Raw genomic sequence first — 18,852 nt, forward strand, 5'->3', positions numbered from 1 at the left:
CAATTACCACATATTATATGGAGGCTATGGACGTGAATGATGTTTTCAAATGCTTCTCGTCTCAATCTTACACTGTTGAAATACTTGAAGGCTTGTTGTGTGCTCCAGTGTGTGAAAGAGAGAATTCACAAAGACTCCAGAAACACTCATAGAATTAAGAACCACAGGATTTCTATTTTTATACAAATGTTTTCAGCCTGTTTTCTTCCCTATAAGCACACAAGAGCAGGGGAAGTTAAATAATAACTCAATCGGTGGTAACCTTTATTTTTTTACAAGTGACCCCTTCTAGCAATATCAGCTCATGACCTCTCATCATAGATTGTATCCATCTCAGTCATATCTGATCTCAGATGTTACATTTGGATGTCTGGAAAGAAAATCAATATAATTAAAAATATATTAGTAAAAACTAGATAAAGATCTGAGAAATCAAGACGGTCTACATGTGTGGATTTGTTGATTTTATTCTACTACTACAACTACTAATACTACTACCACTACTTCTTATTATAGGCCAGATAATAATAATGATAATAGTTTATGTTATTGGAAAATGACTCAAATTTGTGATATTTTTGAATGAAGTCAAAAACACAAGCACCCACTCCGTAAAAAACGTTTAAATATCCTTACAGTTATACAGATGCCTTACAGAGACCTATAGGTGGCGCTGTAGTTCATATCCAGAGAGATGGAGAACAGTACTGTACTACTGCTTCCATAATTTGATGATGGTGTTCTTTTCACAATTTGAACATTATAAAACACATGTTCTATTCTACATAATAAAAACATGATATATTTGAATAAAATCCCTTAACTTGCATTAGTTAAATAAATACAGAAATATACTAATTAGAACAACATACTCACGCGCTGAAAGTGAAGTCTAATATTACAATATAATATATTATGTTTATTATACATTTTCGTCGTGTTACACGGTGAGTGGCAGCAGCACGCGCACAAGGAAGCAGGCGGATGTATCTGATGGTGTCATCGCACTGTGAGCTCACTGTAACCTTCCGACTCCGCTGCTCCCAAAACTTCCCAGGGGGTGTCGCGTTCTTTCCCCCCCGTGTCGGACACGTTTCCCGGGTTGCAGTGACACCGGTGGCCGCTGACACGGAGGAGAAGACGTGGCTGTGGGCTGAGGACTTGTTGCATGCGGTGACTGACACACAGCGCAGGTATGAACGCTGTGACGCGGCTCCAGTTGTGTGTTTCATCCGCTCCTCTGTTACTTGTGTGTTTTTTTTGTCAACACATGTTCACCTGTGTGTGTGTGTTGACAGCGTGGTGCGGTGGAGACATTTCCAACATGGGCGGAGACACAGTGACACAACTCCATGAATCATAGCTGAGGCAGGAGGACTAGTGCGCAGGGACAAATACAAACAAGGTGAACAGAGGCTTTTACACGACCAACCCACTGTGGTTTTACAATAGTGTCATTTTTTGGGTCTATTTTTTAATTGCAAATTTGTCTGGAAAGTGTTGACCTTTCTTGTAAAGTATTCTTTTCACTGCAACAGTAATCAATATTAGAATTTAAAAAGTACTTCTGCATCTTTCAGTTGCTGCTAAAAGTCAACTTTATTCTGCCAGAGTAGTGTTGAAATGCTGCTTCTCTGTGATCCCCGGTGTAAACATTTAAGTAGACAGACTATACAAGTACGGATTACAAGTACTCAAAAGGTAGTACACAGTACGACCTAGTATACACATAGTATGCAGTCATAAGGCACCCGTTGGATAGGATCAGAGTAGTGCAAAACATGGATTGAGGGTGCGAAAATACTTCCTAGGAAGTAATGTAATGTACAAGTCCTCCATGTGTCAGACCCACGTGTGCAGTTGTATTGGACAGTATTGTGTTGCGTGTGCCGTCTCACATTTTCCCTCAGTGTCACGTACAGAGAGAATAACATGCTCTCACTACCACAAAATAAAGGGGCGATGCAGGTACTGTACAAGTTGCACCCGGGATCATTCATCAAACTCTCATTCGACCTTAAGTTAACAGCAGCTCTACTTCGCTTTTACTCTCAGTCTTCCTGCCCCGGGCTGCAGTCATTTTTCTATCTAATTATTTCCTCCTTTTTCTTTTTTATTATTCTTTTACCGTGCACCACATTTGACAGTGATGGATAACAGGTTAAAAATGGACGTTCTCTCCTCAGTCGGTGTAGGTCGGATTGACTCATGCACGCACGGTGTTCTTCCCTCAGACCAAGAAGGACCTTGGAAAGATTGTGTTCCCCCTCTGCTTTTCCCATTCCAACGTGATACAGTTTGTCTTCATTTTCCTCCGAGCCGGGCTCATTTTCATGATGTATAGCCGAAGCACATCATCAAGACAGAAGTGTATGTTATGTCAAAGTTATGCCATCATGATAAGAGGCGAGGCTGCGGAGGCAGGCCTTTCCAATAGTGCAGCAGGCCTGAATCAGCATTGACTGGTTCCCTGATGGGATGTTTTTCTTTGTCTTGCAGAGCAAAATTGTTGAATATGGGAATTCAATCAGTGTCTAAATATCTGCTCAAGAAGCCGCCATATGTGTGCACCTGGTTATGATGAGGTTGCTGTTGAGTACTGGCTGGTTTCTGAGGTCGGGCTGGAAATCCACGGTTCCACGGTTGCACAAACCATCTTGTGCCGCAGTTGCGCTTATGGAAAAGCAGCAAAAGATTAGGCAGATGATGTTTGCCCCGTATGTCTGTCTCATCCTGTTTCAGAGTTTTTAATCTTAAACTTAAATATTAGTCAAAGCTTTTACAGCTCTACCTGTCTGTGTCACACTCCTGATGTTGATCACCTGACAGCTTTTATTGGTACGAAAGCCGAATGATATGTTAGCTTTCAGTGCACAGACAACATAGACTGTATATAAAGATGGACAACGCATCCACACTCCCTCCAACTCTCTGGATACAAACGCTGCCATCCTGCGCCTTTGGAGCCACAGAGGTCGTGAGGTTGTGAGGTACCACTGATAAGCATCCTCAACCAATCTTAAGTCAGTTAGTGAGTCGATTGACATTTCACCTTGTTTTTATAGATTCATATAAGTAATTCAAACCAAACTAACTGTAAAATCTAGAATCAGTGTGATAAGAACTACCTAAAATTACGGAAACCTTCTTTGAGAAGAATGTATTTGATGTGAACTTGGACTTTTAGCTCAGTCCATGTCCCATCGTCTAACCTGGAGGAGGCAGAGTTGATGATCCATACTGCAGCCAGCCACCAGATAGTGAATGAGATGCTTTGGCTTCACTTTTGGGGACCGTCATGTCATCCATCTTTATATAAAGTCTGTGACAGACATGCATCATGAATGATAGAGATAGGATTATCTAGAAAGTTCTTCTCGATATAGAAGTTTCATTACTTAATTAGTTTGTTCTATTGAAAATGCTCATCTCACTTTACTTAAGATTGATTCAACGGGCAGTCACAAACAAAGAAAACCAGCAAAACCCTAACCTTTGCTTTAGATTATACTTAAACCACCACACCTACAAATACTGAAATACGCCTCATATACTGTGATTGATTCGTCATTTGACAAGACCACAGATTCACAATCCCGTCCTTGAATTGCTCGGCTGAAACATCATCCATTTCATGAAAGATTGGGAACACAGTCAAAATCCCCTACCCTGTAAAAGACACATTTATTGTGACTAAAGGTTGTTACACTTTAAAAAGCACTTTTCTTCTTCTTTCGGTGATCTCACATCCGCTGAGTGATATATTTTATGGACGTTTTATTGACATTATGTGGAATATCTTGTTTTGTTTTTGACCCACTTTCCCTTGTCTGTTCTTTTTTCTGCTGCTGCTGCTGCATTCTGTATCTTCAGACGGAGCAGCTGTGGCCTGAAAGTTTCAGAAAGTGAATTCATGCACTTATAAAAGTCTGGTAGCTCAGCGGGGACACTGCAGTGTATCATGTCCGCGGCAATGAAGAGAACAATTCTCATTCACACATGTACCGGATTGCCTACTGTAGCATACATGTGCTTCACGTTTTCTTTAAGACTCGACTTCAGAGGAGAGTTCTCCAGTCTGCTCTCCTTACTTTTGAAGTTACATGCTCCTCCAATTACTGGGGCCATGCAGTCTCCCCTATGGTGTCCTTGGACAGCTCTCCGAGTGCCTGAAAATGTTGCGGACCATTAATTCTGGATTGTCTTCATCTGTTTGCATAATTTTCCCTCCATAACCGTTTTTTCCCCCATTTTCACAGTCCGTGCTCTCCGGGTTTATTTTTTTCTTTTAAAACGTTTTGAGTTTTCAAGAGATTTCAGTTTTATATCATTTTTCAATACCACTGACAGCTGTTAAAAGTTTTACATCGGCCTGTTTTATGGTATACAGCCCCTGTCAGCTGTGTACTGTACACAGTGTGTGCATTTTACAGCCTGTGTGCTGATGTTGCCTATTGAACCGCTTCACCTGCCCGCAGATGGATTTACGCATGTATTCCACAATATTTTCTATTCTCTTTGTAAACTCGCCGAAAAAATGTCTGAAATTTTAAACACAGCTGAGTCGCCGGTAAACAGAAAATCAATAATGTGCTCAAAAAGAGGGGGGGAAGCTGTTTTCTTAAACCTCATGCGTTTTCTCTGGATTTTCACTTAGACTAATTTGCTGTCAGGCAGGAGGTTGTTTTTGCAACTCAGGCAGACTCCAGAAATTAATTTATCCAAATAACCAAGTCCTCCTGAGCCGCGGAGGTTGGGACACTGAAATGGCCCTGGTAGGCAAAGCTGCCGTTTGAAGTCTGGAATGTTTTGGCTGACTTAGAGCAGGCGACCGGAGTGGAAGGATCATTTTCACTGACCCATGGGATTTTTAACCATTTTCATATAGCGAGAGCAAAACAAAGTGAGGAAAACGCCTGAGCTGATTTGCATCGACAAAAGCTGTGGGGGGAAAAATGAAGTGGACCTGATTTAGGGGAGATGTAGTTTTCTGTTTTGCTGATTTGTGGAATATGTTGCTCATGATATGTAATCCTTATCTACTTAAAGGAAATCTGGGATTTGTTTGGGTAACTATGTTTATGTCACATCTCCTTTCATGCAACGATTTCTCTAAAAGCTTTATTGTCGCCATTAGGATAAAGGAAAGCAAGAAACTCATTCTTTAAAAAAAAATCCCCCTTCAATTGTGTTGCTAATTATGTGGTCATTTTGACTGCAGGCAAACCTGGTCCATTCAAATAATATAAACACTTTGATTATACACTTTGATTTTATAAATGCCCTCATTAGGCGCACTCTGCTGGTGTATAATTTGTTATATCCACCATAAAAAACATAATCACAGCAGATACATTAATAAAAGGAATTCCTGTTTATAAATCGGATCCAATTCAAATACTTTTATAACAACTAAACGCGTCGCCTTTATTAAACAAGCCCAAGGAAAGAGGGGAAGTGCAGGAAACCAGGCGGACTCGAGTAACGGGGCACTTGAGTTTCCAGCGTAATAAATAATTCACAGGTCCTGTGTGATGAGCTGCTGAGGACAGAAATCCCTAATGACAGCTTTTTATAACCTATGACTCAGCTGGCCATTATGCTCCTGACATCCCGACACAGACCACATCCCCTCTGCATGCTCACTGCTCGCTCGCCACTCACTCGGCACTGCTTCACCTACCACATTGACAAAAAGGAGTTATATTTCAAAGCGCCGTGTGCAGGCATTCACTGACAGATATTGAAATTGAGAATATGTAAAAAATTGAATGATTACATATTAATTTCAAACATTTAATATAATAATTGTAGTTAAAGTGCATCGTCGTGCCAAGAAATACATTGCTATTTGGCAGAGTGTGTTTTTAATGTTTTTATTTGAAATTTCTAATGGTGTTTTTCAGGAGTTTCTTTTTCAAATGGGTCCTGTCTCGGCTTTTGACTTATTCCAATGTGATGTGATACAAGTTCTCTCAACATACTGCCCCATAGGTTTTACAATGCAAAATGGTCTTTTACAGAATCAATTCAATACGTCCTTCCTTCTTCCACCTTTATACATTTGTCTGATATGAAAACCAAAGGAAAATGTGAAAACCAAAGGAAAATGAAAGGTTCTCTCTTATAATGTGTTTAGTTTAATTCAAGTTATTAATTTCAGTTTTCGTCATTCTCTCCATCAGATCCATGCGGGAGCGCCTGGTGAAACCCTGACGTCTGTTGCCTCTGCTGTGGACGTGTGAGGTAAGAGACTGAATAATTGAGTTCCTTCAGCCTGCTCTGGGCCTGTGACTGATCAAGTGCTACACACTTTGATTGGCATAATGGCACCATACCCCCCCAGGTAAGGTCATTCCGAGCAACATCTGGGCCTATCATGCATTATGCAACTCCCAGTATGAAAGGCAAGGCCTCATATGGTGCTGGTTGATATCATTATTGTTATCATTTCCAAGTCCCGGCCCTCACTAAGAATAGGTGGTTAATTTTAGATGCAAAATAAGATCCAATTACTCAGGCCTCTGCTTGTGGTTGTCCCCAGAGTTAGAGCAAGGAAATAAATCTGGTGGCCCTGATTAAGCACCTGACAATAGAGTTAGCACAGCACTAGTGGTTTATAGTAATACGGCGGACATGGGCAATTAGGCCCACCGAGTAATTTACAGTACTCCTTGCAGGTGGTGACCTGGCGTGAGCTGGGGACCACCTCAGAAACAAATGAGATCGTAGAGGCCGGCGCGAGGAGCAGCTCTGTACGACCTCCAACTAAAGCAAAGCAATCAGAGATTATAAAACGCTCCGTGCATATTTAAAATGTGTTATGCTTTTGATTTGGGGGGGGTGGGGGAAACATATGGCACCACGTTTTTTCATCCGTGATTTTCTGCAGAATGAATGATCACTTTTATACCTTGTTGATCTTTTTACGTCAGCGTGGGCCATTCTCCCCGCACTGCTACCTATTAATTATGAAATACTGTAGGTCTCGCCCATTTCGTTTTTTACTGCTTCTTCCTGCTGAACTCGGTGTGAAAGGCTGCTGTTCTTAAATAGGTGCATAAAAGTAAGAGTGTGGGGGGGGGGGGGGGGGGGTTCCCCCAGCGCGCTCTCTCCAGCATTATGTCATCAGAGTCAAAAAGGCACGGCTGAAGAAAAACGGCTTGTTTCACACATGATAGACACCTTAACACATGGAGCAAAGGGAGTGAAGTATGTCAGCAGGACAGACAGCGGCTGCCTCAATCGGAGATGCTTTCAAGGGGAGGGCATTATCATAGGAGTTAACAGATAAAGTTAATCTGTCACTTGTTATAAAATGTTAATTTGCCAAATGTTTGATTATCGAAAATTTAAAAATATAAAAATAGATCAATCTCTTTTTGTTTCCTAGTGTAAGCCTCGATTTTAATTCTTACTAAGGGTATTTTAATACGTTTTTTATCATTGTACTTTACTGTGTGTAAAAGTGAAGAAAAACACTGCCTTCTTCTGCCTGCCTGCCCGTCTGGTCCCCCCAAAGATTGAAACATAACTGTAGGTTTTGCTGTAGTTTACGGTGTGGAGAAGGCCCCTCTGTGTCTGTGGCTTATCGGCCTCCTGCACAGGTCAGCCGCTGGTTTGCAGAGTGGCAGGACCCCTGGAATAACCCTGACCGCCCTGATCCCCACTGTCAGCACATCGGCCTTAGTGTGAGCTGATTTCATCAAGGCTGCCACAGTGCGCCGGTTGCCCTGCTCCCCGTGACGGACCACTGCTGGGCCGGCTTCCTTGGCAAGCCTGTTTCACTTAACAGGAACAGGCAGTGGGACGTCTCACTGTGGAGCTCCTGACGGCTATTTGACTCATTCATCCGAAATAAGTCGTGATGTTTAATAACTTCACAGCCTATTATTATTCATATCTTTTAAACATATACAGTTACACCTCTGCTCTCATAACCAGTCAGTCTCCAACATGGCGCTGCATGGCTGTGGGGGGGTGCCATCTATTTCCATCCATGACAAACACCCTGCAAATAGGGAGAAAAGCTAATTGGCATAAACGCCAATGATGTAAGCAGCACCCGCACCACCAACAGCTGTGTGTGGACCACCAGTGCTTGCGCAGCTATTTTAGATCTGCGATCTAAAAGACGCACACTGTGTGTTTGTGCTACACCTGCAACGCAACGCAACGCGGGTGTTGCAGACTGCTAGCTGTTAGCATCAGAACATTTGGCTTCTTCCCTTGACAGAGAAGAGATTAGTCTTGTTGAACACAGCTATTATTTCTCTGACCATCTATCAAAACCAAGTGTTAGGATATAACGCCCGTTTCTTGTTGGGAGGATTGCATTTTCTGTTTTTGATAGACCAATGTCAAGATATCACATTATTATTGTTTCTTTAATCTCTATAGATGCTTTTTATGAGTCCTATACATTTCACCAAAATAGGTAAATGTATATTTGAGAGCTGGATGATATCACAAAAAAAAAATTTTATTTTAAAAATTACGTAGTTGATCAATTATTATCACATCACATTAATATTTAACATTTTGCAACATTTGACAAATTTGATGTTGATCAATTACGTGTGGTGCCACCTCACTGTGTTTACACAATGCTTAAACAGTATATAAATGTATATGGGACTTATTTTATTTAGCTATTTATGATAAATATATAGCGCTGATTATTTTTTAATTGCCCAGCTATCATTTCCACAGCTGCATGTGTGAACTCTTTGCTGGAACACTTGAGCAATATTTTGCATTTCTACTTCTGCTGATTAGTCCCTCATTAGCCTGTGGGTGACACGACACAGCCTCAGCCCCCGTCATGCGTTTGCCAATCAGGCGGATTGAGTGACAGGCACAGGACAGCACATCTCTTATGTAAACCCTTCCTCTACCGGAATTAGAGTGGCTGTTGCTACACGCCACCGTCTCCTGCTTCCACAGAAATGAAAAAGTAAGCGCTCCGGTTCACAAGTTCACATTTTGGATGCGTGCCGGAACTACTTAAGCCCAATGACGTTTTTTTTTTGTTTTGTTTTTCAGAGGAACAGGTGGTCAGAGTGACATAATTCTGGCTCACTGCGATGATCCTCAGAAATTAGGCTCTGCTGCTCTGCCAGAAGGGTTATTACTCTGTCAATACGCATGAGCATGAGTGTATCTGACTTGTTACTAATGTAAACTGATATAAATGGAAACGCGGAGTCAAGATGCGGACATGGAAGCTTCTTTACAGCTGCTTACAAACTTAGAAAATAGGTTCCACAAACAAATCACATGAATGTGCGCCCATCTTTGACATGTCTTCAAGGCTTGGCCCAGAAAGCTATTTATTCTCCTACACTGTTAACTACTGGCACGTATGCGTTAGAGTGGAATGCCATTCAGAATGCAGAAAATATATTTAGTTCTTGCCAACAGACAGCAAAAGGCACCAGTGGGTCTGGCCCCTGTGTGAGAACAGTTATTTCTGTCACAGTATGGGCTCTCAATTACTGTAATCCGCTGTTTGACTCCTGCAAGAACATCAGGCGCGATTAACTATTCAGATATATCTGATGTGACACCTACACAGTGCATATCAGGAGTGGACGATTTATTTTTTGACGAAAAAATAATTTATTTTCCTCTATTTGTTTGTTTTTATCGACGAGTGTCAAACTACAATTGAGTTTTAGGGGAAAACAGATTGACAGTAAAATTGTGATATCACGAGAAAACTAATCGTACATTCATGAGAATAAAGCTGTAATATTCAGAGAATTTCATTTTTACATTACGAGCATTGAAGTTGAAATATTAGGAGACAAAAAGTCAAACAATTATGAGAATCAGTTTGTAATATTGCAAGAATAAAGTCATATCTGTAGGCTGTGTCATGTGAGACGTGGAATATCAGATCAGCTTTGTTTGAAATAAAATGACGAATGTGCAGCATCTTTTTTAAGTTATACTTAAGGTTTCAAAAAGAACAAAATACTCATCATAGGAATTATCAGGACTTCGAAAAGATTTTCAAGAAAGAACCACTAAGACTTGATGGAAATTGCCTCTTTTGGGTGGAAGGGGAAATGTTTGATGATAGTGGTCGACTGAAAGACTATTGTTGTTAACATCCAAATGAGTTTCATAATTTTAAAGAAACCAAAGGATTAGTTGAAGATTTGAACTCCAGTGGCTGCTTAACGGTATGCTTTTTCTTTACCCTCATAATATTATGAATTTAAAAAAAAATTTATAACGACTCTTATTCCTAAAATATAAGTTTATTTCCTTCAATATGACTTTAGTACTCCTTCGTATCAAGCAAGCAAGGGTTTTGCATTGGGAATATTCTCAAAATTACTCTTCCCTTGTGCCCCTTGTTAACTATTTCTCATTATAAGAAAGCAAGGACACAGGAATTATCACATAGTGTATCCGCTTGCTTTTGATTTGATAAGAAATTGTTGCATCCAAGAGAGAATAACTGTTTGACGGACTTGACTTATTACGTGTTTCTTTAAGCCCATTAATAGGGAGGTGCTTATGGACAGTGGAAATACCCCACAGCTGCAGTCTGGCTGCTGCTACATATGTGATCCTCCTGTCACCCCCCAGAAAACACTCAGACCTCAGTCACGGGCTCTACTGCAGCGAAAACAGACACGTGTCCGGCAAAGGGTTCACAATGAATATACAGATTGTCTGCCTGCTTTCTAAATTAGTTTAGTATAAAACATCATTGACAACCCATTCGTTTTTCACTGTGCAACATTAAAGCTGTGGTATGGACGATACATTTCTCTTTAAACACTTACAATGGTTATTGTCACATGTAACTGCCTGGTAACACTAAATATTCTGCCGGGTTTTATTTGGGGAAACCTGTGAGGTCTGCGCTCGGACTTGGGGGGGAGGGCTTTATCTAAAGCTGGGCAAATCTTATGGTAAAGCCATGTGATTCAACAGGGATGAACTGAGAACAATGCCCAGATAACTGAATTACCTACCTGGTTGGAACACACAAGGGCTGTGTCCTGAAGCTAGGCAACTGGCCGCCCCTGTGTTTGTATTAGGAAACAGTTGAGCGGCGTCTGCAAACACATCTTGTCCTGTTTAATTGCTGCATAATTCCTGCCAAAGATGTCATATATGTCTCCTTTCTCCTGCCCTGTTTAAACAATGGAGGGTGTGTGATGGCCATTCACTGGTTCAGTGGCTCCTCTTGACGGGCAAATAATTGGTTGCTGGAATTGTGTAAACACTTCTAAACCCTCGGTAGACAATGTTGTATTGTTCAAGTTTGAGCAATCACCACGGCCGAGTTAGATTGGAATATCAAGTCAATTATTTGACGTAGGCTACTGAGTGTAATGCCCATACATTTCAGATTATTGAAGTTGTTTGAAATGTTAAATTGTACCAACACCACACAAATTAGCTGTAAGTCTGACATGTCATTTGTTGGTCACTGAATCAGATGTAACTATCAATGATGAACTCACCCAACAAAACTACAACAACACCAAGTATCTATATGTATTTCAAATTAATGCAGCACTTTTTTTATAATGGATGTTGCATCCTTTTTTAGACCTTCTTATCAGTCAAGAAACATACTGTACTATAATTGCATTATGTATTAAAATTAGTATTGATAAGAAACCAAACTAAATTTGGTTTGTCAATGTAACCATGACAACTAATGCGATTTGTTTTAACAATTTTAATTATGTTTTATTTAAGCCGTGTCTGATTACCCTGACCAGTTATTATATATTCATAACAGTGGTTTGGTTTGCTATAGATACATTATATAGACATAATAATTGGAGATATTAAGCCAATTAAAAATATTTTACCCACTGCACTCAAGTCAATAATTCATGGTGCCGCTGGACATGACTTATAAAAAGCCTTAAGCTCAAAAAGATTGATTGCACTTAATTCTCAAAGTGCAGCTATTTCAGACTTTAATTGATTTATAGAATAATCTTCACTGAGATGCTATACTTGTATTTGTGGTGCTCCACTATGAACTGATTCTCCGAAGATATCAGAGGCTGAGAAACGCTATTTTTAGAGATACTGCGAATTGACTTGGCTGAAGCACAAGACAATTTCACAAATGCAGTAGTTGTTCCTCATAGCAGTGATTTGCGTCCTCAGCCTTGGAACTAAATCAATCTGACATAACAGATAAATCAAATATATATTATTAAATATACTTAGTTATATCTCTGATCTGCTGCCACATGTGAACAATGCCTTCCCCCTTCTCTGAGCGCTCAAACTTTTTAAATGTCCTGGAGGAGTTCTAGTTCGAGTCCCAAACCTACTGAGATCTCTAATGAAGGCTTTACCTTCCAGGCAAGCATATTTCTCCAAATGACAGTAATTTACATATGATGTATTTAGAGAAGGAGAGGGCAGGCTAATTCTATTTAGAGATTTTCCTTTGTTTTAGGAGTCATTAGCAGCTCGCTCAAATCTAATTTTTACAATTTCATCAGGCCATCTTGGAAAGCCTCTGTGAGCTCATCAGAGAGGAGCATTTATTGCTAAGTGTTCTCTATTGCATTAGCACACAATAAAGCGGCCAGGGACTGCTACAGACGTTTATGCGGAATCCAGTTAACACTCCGCCAATTCGTTTTTTATTGGGACACAATCAATTTTTATTCATTTTAAAGGCAGAATGCTTTCTTTCATTGTGTGCCTACCCCAGCTTATTATGCCCTAAACTAATAACTAATTTTGTTTTCACAAAACGCTAATGTTTATGTTAAAGATTTCCTCCTCGAAAGGCTCACCTGAAGTCCACAACACATAACGTGACATTTTTGTAAGATTTTAATGCAAATCTGTCCCACATGCTCCTCGTTATCGAGCATAATAATTTCATTGATTTCATTTGCAGAAGTCTGGCAATAACAATAAAGTGTGAGTAAGAACACATGGTGTGGCCCTTCGATTTTGAAGAATGAGTCATCCATCTTGGCCCTTGGGTCAAAAGTGGCCTTGACCTAAATTATTTGGCCCTTCTTTGAAATTACAATGACACTTTTGGCAAATTTAGACAAATCTACTGCAGGGAGTGGTCCTGAGGAAATCATGTGGAAACCAAAATGAGCCTCGGCTATTATCAAGCTATTCAGTGCAGCTGAAACCAGATCGAATGAACTGACCAGTATCTTTATGATTCAAACGCAAGTATAATCCATCTGTGTTTGTCTAAAAGAGAGCCCCGGTGTCTTTGTCAAGAAGACACACTTGCCTGGCGTTGGAAAATAAGGGTAACATAAACACACCCTCTTTAAAACCCACATTTCTGTTATCCATCATTCTTATGTGTAATTTCAAATGTGACGTGAGGTATTTTATCAGGAGCAGAGATGCTGGTTTTGACTGCAGCGCGGCATAGTAGTGGAAATCATTAAGATCAGTATCTGTAAAGATGTTGAAATGCTGGACACTTGTTTGAACACAACTGCTGATCCCTGGTCATATAAGTGATATTGATGCCGTTCCTGCAACAACATGATAATGTGTCTGTCTCGTTACATACCCAGTGCACCATGTAATATTCTTAATATTGAGAAAGAAAGGGTGAACTAAAATAGCATTTGAGAGTTTGCGATATCAAAACTTCTAGTTGCTATTTATTCTGGTGCCTGTGTGAAAGGAGATCTCGATCTCCTGCGTGGCCGAGAAGCAGCTTAAGTCATCTCAATGTGAGCTCGATGTGTGCATCTTCACTGTGGTTTGATAATTAGAGTGCTTAAGTGCTCCTGGAGACAAGACAAACTCAGATACCCTCTTCCGCCTCTGCCCCTCGTCTCCTTCACCACCAAGTCTTTAATGGCTCCCGTTCCGCGCTGATATCGTTTCTTGTTCAGTATCCGATGTACCTTGTTCCCATCGCCGTTTACAAAGAGGCACGTTTGACCTTAAACGTAACGTAGGCCACAGGCTTCAAGTCCACTCCCTTCATCGTTCAACGTCGGCTGCTTTCCCATCACTAAAATACGCAGGAATCCTACATTTGGGGTTAGATTTCAATACGGACAAACCAGGAATATTCATAGCTGCTTCCTGAAATGACAGTTACAGTAAATGTCCTCACATGTGTGTGGGTTCCCAGTGTGTGCGTGCAGATCTTTGTCTGTTCCATTTTTGGGATCTGTCTTGCAGAATGATCTCGAATCCTTTCAAACACATCGACGAGATGACAAGTTATCATTGATCCGTCCTTACTTAGTGGGATCCATTAAATAATGTATGGGCTCCTGTGCATTACCAGTGCACTCTCCTGTCCTGACCCATTAGAGGAGCAGGGGATGGGGCCCTATAGAGGCTCCAGGCCTTCAGTGGTCCCCGGGCTTTCATTTAATTAAATTATCCTATAATGAAAACTCCCATAACGAGATTAATTTTAATTATTTATCAGTGGCCGATTTGAGGGAGAGGCTGCATTAATAATGCATGAACTGGCTAAACATTTTTCAATTCATCACCTTTTCCTTTTGTTGAAGGTGCAATTTATTAAGTGCTCTTCAGCTGCTAGAGGCGATGTTGGTGGAGTTATTGACGACCAAGCCCAGAGGTCAGTCAGGAGTGCCCGACTGTCAGTTGATAATGTGAATTAAATTGATAAATTAACGTCCCTGCAGTACATGTGTGGTATTATACATTCTCCTGGTGTGTCAATATAAATTCATATATTCTTTTTTTAGAAGATTTATCCCCAAAGCTAGGTGGATTTTATATTAATACCTAAAGGCAGAGAAGTAATCAAAATTATGCCTGTGATTCTCTGCTGATGTTTGTATACCCCAATCAGGTCGGCACGCTGATTCCCCTCGTGTGAGAAAATTAGAAGACTTTGGTGGCTGGCCAACAGACTAGGGGAAGATTGTGGACTGTCACACAGTGTGAAACTGTAATTAGCTGGCATGGAAGTGTGTTTATTTGAGTTCCCGGGCAGGAGAGATAGCGGTACAGTGGAGATCTGTAAGCCGATATATTGTTGAAAAAACAATTATCTTTTGTGATTCAAATGAGCTCATTGACAGAAACATATAGGCAGGCAGAGCAGCACCAGTGGCTTAGGGAGAGCACGAATGTCATTGGGACAGTGAGCCGAGTGCATTTATTAGGCCCTCATCAATACTTGATTAATAATTCAGGCAGAGTCTGGGGCTTCTTTAGGACAGGGTTTCAGCTAGCTTGTAATTTTGCAGATTGCATAGTCATCAGGCAACCAAACGGGCCGGGCCGAGCCGGGCCTCACAGAGAGTAAAATCGGCCTGCCTACTGGTACACGGCGAAGAATTAGATCTAGTTGTGGTTGTTGTGTTGTTTTCAGGTATCCACAACAAAAGCAGCATTGAAACAAAGGGCTTTCAAAGAGACAGTTGGCACCACCTTCCCGGCCAAAAGACAAACTATTGTTTTGCACTCGAATAATCAGAAGCAGCAAGAAATTTAGATTAATTGTTTGATTAAGCTCTTGAGACAATAGCACCCAGTTGTGGAATAACCTTCTTACATCTTGAGGGTTTGCTGATTCTGTGGAACCATTCAAAAATCAGGTAAAAACATTACCTGTTTAAGCAACCAGTCAGGTGTCTATTGTGGACCAGGTCTGTCTCGCTTTGCACTTGTTCCTTTTCCGTGTGTGTGTGTGTGTATTTACATTTTGTATGGTGTAACTCTGTTTTGGTCCTGCACTGCACTTTGTGAATCTTGTCTCTGAGAAGTTTGACATATAAACTTCACTTTCTTATATAACGTACAGAAAAGCGTTACGTTGCTTCCTTATCTGGACCCAATCGTAGCCAGTGCAGCTACATTGGTCATTATTACCCAATTCAAAGTGGACATCAATATTGAGATAGTAGCCTTTTGTCATGTCACCAGCCTCGTCCTTTAACAGATCACTTCCTGTTTCTTGCCGAAAACAAACAGGCATTTCTTTCCATTGTGATTTGTCCAGGCCCAGGTGCAGCGCTCGCGGATCAATCTGTGACCAGTGACTGAGCAAACACACCAATTACCTCAAGCCAACTCTGTGATAACTTCCATTCACCAACCCGGGGCCCTCTAATTGCCCTGACCAGTAATACCTGTTCCAAAAGTGCACTATTCTTCCACATTGTTTCCAAGGCAACAGGAAGTTCTGGTGACCTATAAAAAGTTGCCACTTCTGTAACTGATCCGAGTCGAGGCGGTTGTTTGTTACCATGGCAGGCTGCAGAGCTATTTATAGGATCTATCTAGCTGGTACCACCAGGCACAGAAAACATTACGAGCAAGAAGTTCTCTGGTGAGTTTCACAGGCTGGTCGCCGACCAGAGAGGTGAGAGGATGTTTTGAGAACAGAAAACACCTGGGGCTTCAGCGAGTCACAAAGTCAAGAGGAAGAAAAGCTTGACACCCCCCCCCACCCGTTTTCCCAATGCCTGCTTTTTCCCCCCTCAAAAACGAAGCGGATCCTTGTAACAAAAACGTAATGTTTGTTTTGGAGTCAGAGGCAATGCCCCGGATGGCCGGCATTTCTTTGTTGTGGTTTTGCTTGTGTTTCTAGCAAAGACGAGCAGAGCTGCTGGTATTGATGAGTCACAAGTTCATCATCAGAGGTCTCTGGCAGTTCATCACATCTCCCCTCACCGTGTGCATCCCTATTGAAAGGTTAATCTGGGAACCCTTGGTATCAAAGTGATAATTTATCTGTGATTCATGTTGGGTTGACCTTGTGAATCGGAGATAAAGGTATATTAATTATCAAAGGTGTCATTTACAGAGTTCATGGAGAGATCTCCCCCGAGGCAGTTGACAGCTGTATCCGACTTAACTCCAGTTTCGTCTGTCTCTGACTTTTATTACTTCTATACATCTGCATGTACATGTCTGTGCCACAGCTTTATAAACTGTAGGTGTTAGTGCAATTGTTCCAAAACACTTTTCAAAGTTCACTTTGAGTCTTGTACATTCCTGAATAAAAAAGCACTACGGCTTCTTGAAAACCAAATGTAGATCCACCATGAAAGGTTTAAGTCCTCAAATTAGATTTAAGGAGGTTACACAACTGAAGGAATGCGATGAAAGAGGTGAGATATCAATAGGAATCCATTTAGTTTGTGGACCAGATACATTAACTTAACTAACAATCAATCATTTCGCTCTTTTAAAGCTTTTTAATGCAGGTAGATCTGACCTGTCAATACATTTCAGCTTCATGCTCACCCTTTAACAACATTGTTGTGGTTACTCGTCTCCCATTGTCGGTTTGTCACCTTCCTCTTGAAACCTTCACTGTACAGTCTTCCTCACGATCACTGTTAGATTCCTATAATGCTGCTTTGCAACAAACATGATTCAAGAGAACAAGATGAAACCTTTAATTATCTAAGGGGCACTTTAAAGAGAGCATTTCATTTCTTAAATATTTATTGAGCTTTACAGGACACAACAAACAGCATTAAGGGTGTTATATTATTATCTAACATACAGAAAAACATACAGAAATAAAGGATAAAAAACAAAATCAAAATACTGTGAGTTGGTGGCAGAAAATAATAGAAATTCTTGTTTTCCTATGTCTCCTTTAATAATTTACTGGCTCAGTATCTCTCAGTAGCAGGAACACAACCATTTACACAGAAAGTCCTTTCATCATATATATGTCCAAGAAGATTCTATATTATGAAATGCACATCTTCCCAAAATGACTGTACTCTGTGTTAGGTTTGCCAAAAGTTGTCATTTTAAAGAAACGGGTTGTGTGATGTGTTTACCTTTTGTTGAGCATCTGCATTTTACTCTGTCGTTTAGCTCTATCATTCTGAAATTATATGTGTTAACTATATAAGTTTGTTTACACTTAAACTGAGACCTACTGTCCCAACATGGAGAATGAAGAGAGAGAAACGGCAGAATATGAGACTGTAGGGCAGCTCTTGTCAGATGAGATAGAACATATTTTCACACAGTACAAAGAGAGAGTGTGCTGTAAGGAGTGCATTGCAAATTCCATTTCCTCATGGAGGAAGTCACCTTTTCACAGGGCCACTGCTGTTCTGAACACATCAAGAGGAAACAAGCATGGAAAGTTGGCATATCATTGAGCCCAGTCGGTTCTATTGATGTCTTCCACAATGATATGTTTGTCCAAATGAAGTCTGAGATCTCAAGAGAGTGGATGAGCTTTTCTGGCCTGGACTGAGAGAATCGAGGTTTACTTCCAATGGATTCTTGGAAGTTTTGGTTATTTCCTCGGCCAATTAGGTTTTCACCCCTTGTCCATTTGTTTGTTGGTTGGTTTGTATGTAAGCACGATTACAGCCAAACTGCTGGAAGGGTTACCAGGAAACTTGGTGGAAGGATACAGTATGGGTCCAGGACTTTTTTCCCCTTGTGTTAGACATAGTGACAATGCTTTTTTTACATTTTCACTTATTTATCAGAGAATAATTAATTGAGAAAATATTCGGCCATATTTAGTAGTCTGATATCTATGAATATGTGCAATTTGGTGCAGTTTGATTCGACTAGAGGCGACTGTTTGGTGCTCCATTGTGATTTCTCCCTCCTTTGTGACCCACTGTTAGCAGTCTCCTCCCTGGGATGATGCCGTCTTTGTTTTGTCATATGTAAAATTACTTAGACAGCCCTTCCTGTCCACTGGATATTGATAGCACAGCAGTAGTGCTCTAGTAAAAACAATAAATGAAAGGTTGTCTCCCACAGTCATGATGACCGCAGCGACAAGTACCAGACACATGCACAGAAGTCACCATGAGGTACTTTGGGCTGAGGTATTAGCATATACATCAGCACTCCTCTTGCATAGTCTTAAACTGTGAT

General features: G+C 40.7%; 1 protein-coding gene across 2 annotated transcripts in view; it reads left to right on the forward strand.

Moving 5' to 3' along the window:
* The first annotated feature begins 1,057 nt into the window (after positions 1–1,057).
* eya1 (EYA transcriptional coactivator and phosphatase 1) overlaps positions 1,058–18,852 on the forward strand; it is a 64,873-nt gene continuing 47,078 nt past the window's right edge. For both annotated transcript variants that reach the window (XM_062380097.1, XM_062380100.1), the window contains exons 1-2: positions 1,058–1,193; positions 6,186–6,246. The gene's annotated coding sequence lies outside the window, so the exon portion shown is untranslated. The remainder of the gene's footprint in view (positions 1,194–6,185; positions 6,247–18,852) is intronic.

The sequence above is a fragment of the Platichthys flesus genome, chromosome 21, assembly GCF_949316205.1.
Source record: "Platichthys flesus chromosome 21, fPlaFle2.1, whole genome shotgun sequence".
NCBI classification, from domain to species: Eukaryota; Metazoa; Chordata; class Actinopteri; order Pleuronectiformes; family Pleuronectidae; genus Platichthys; species Platichthys flesus.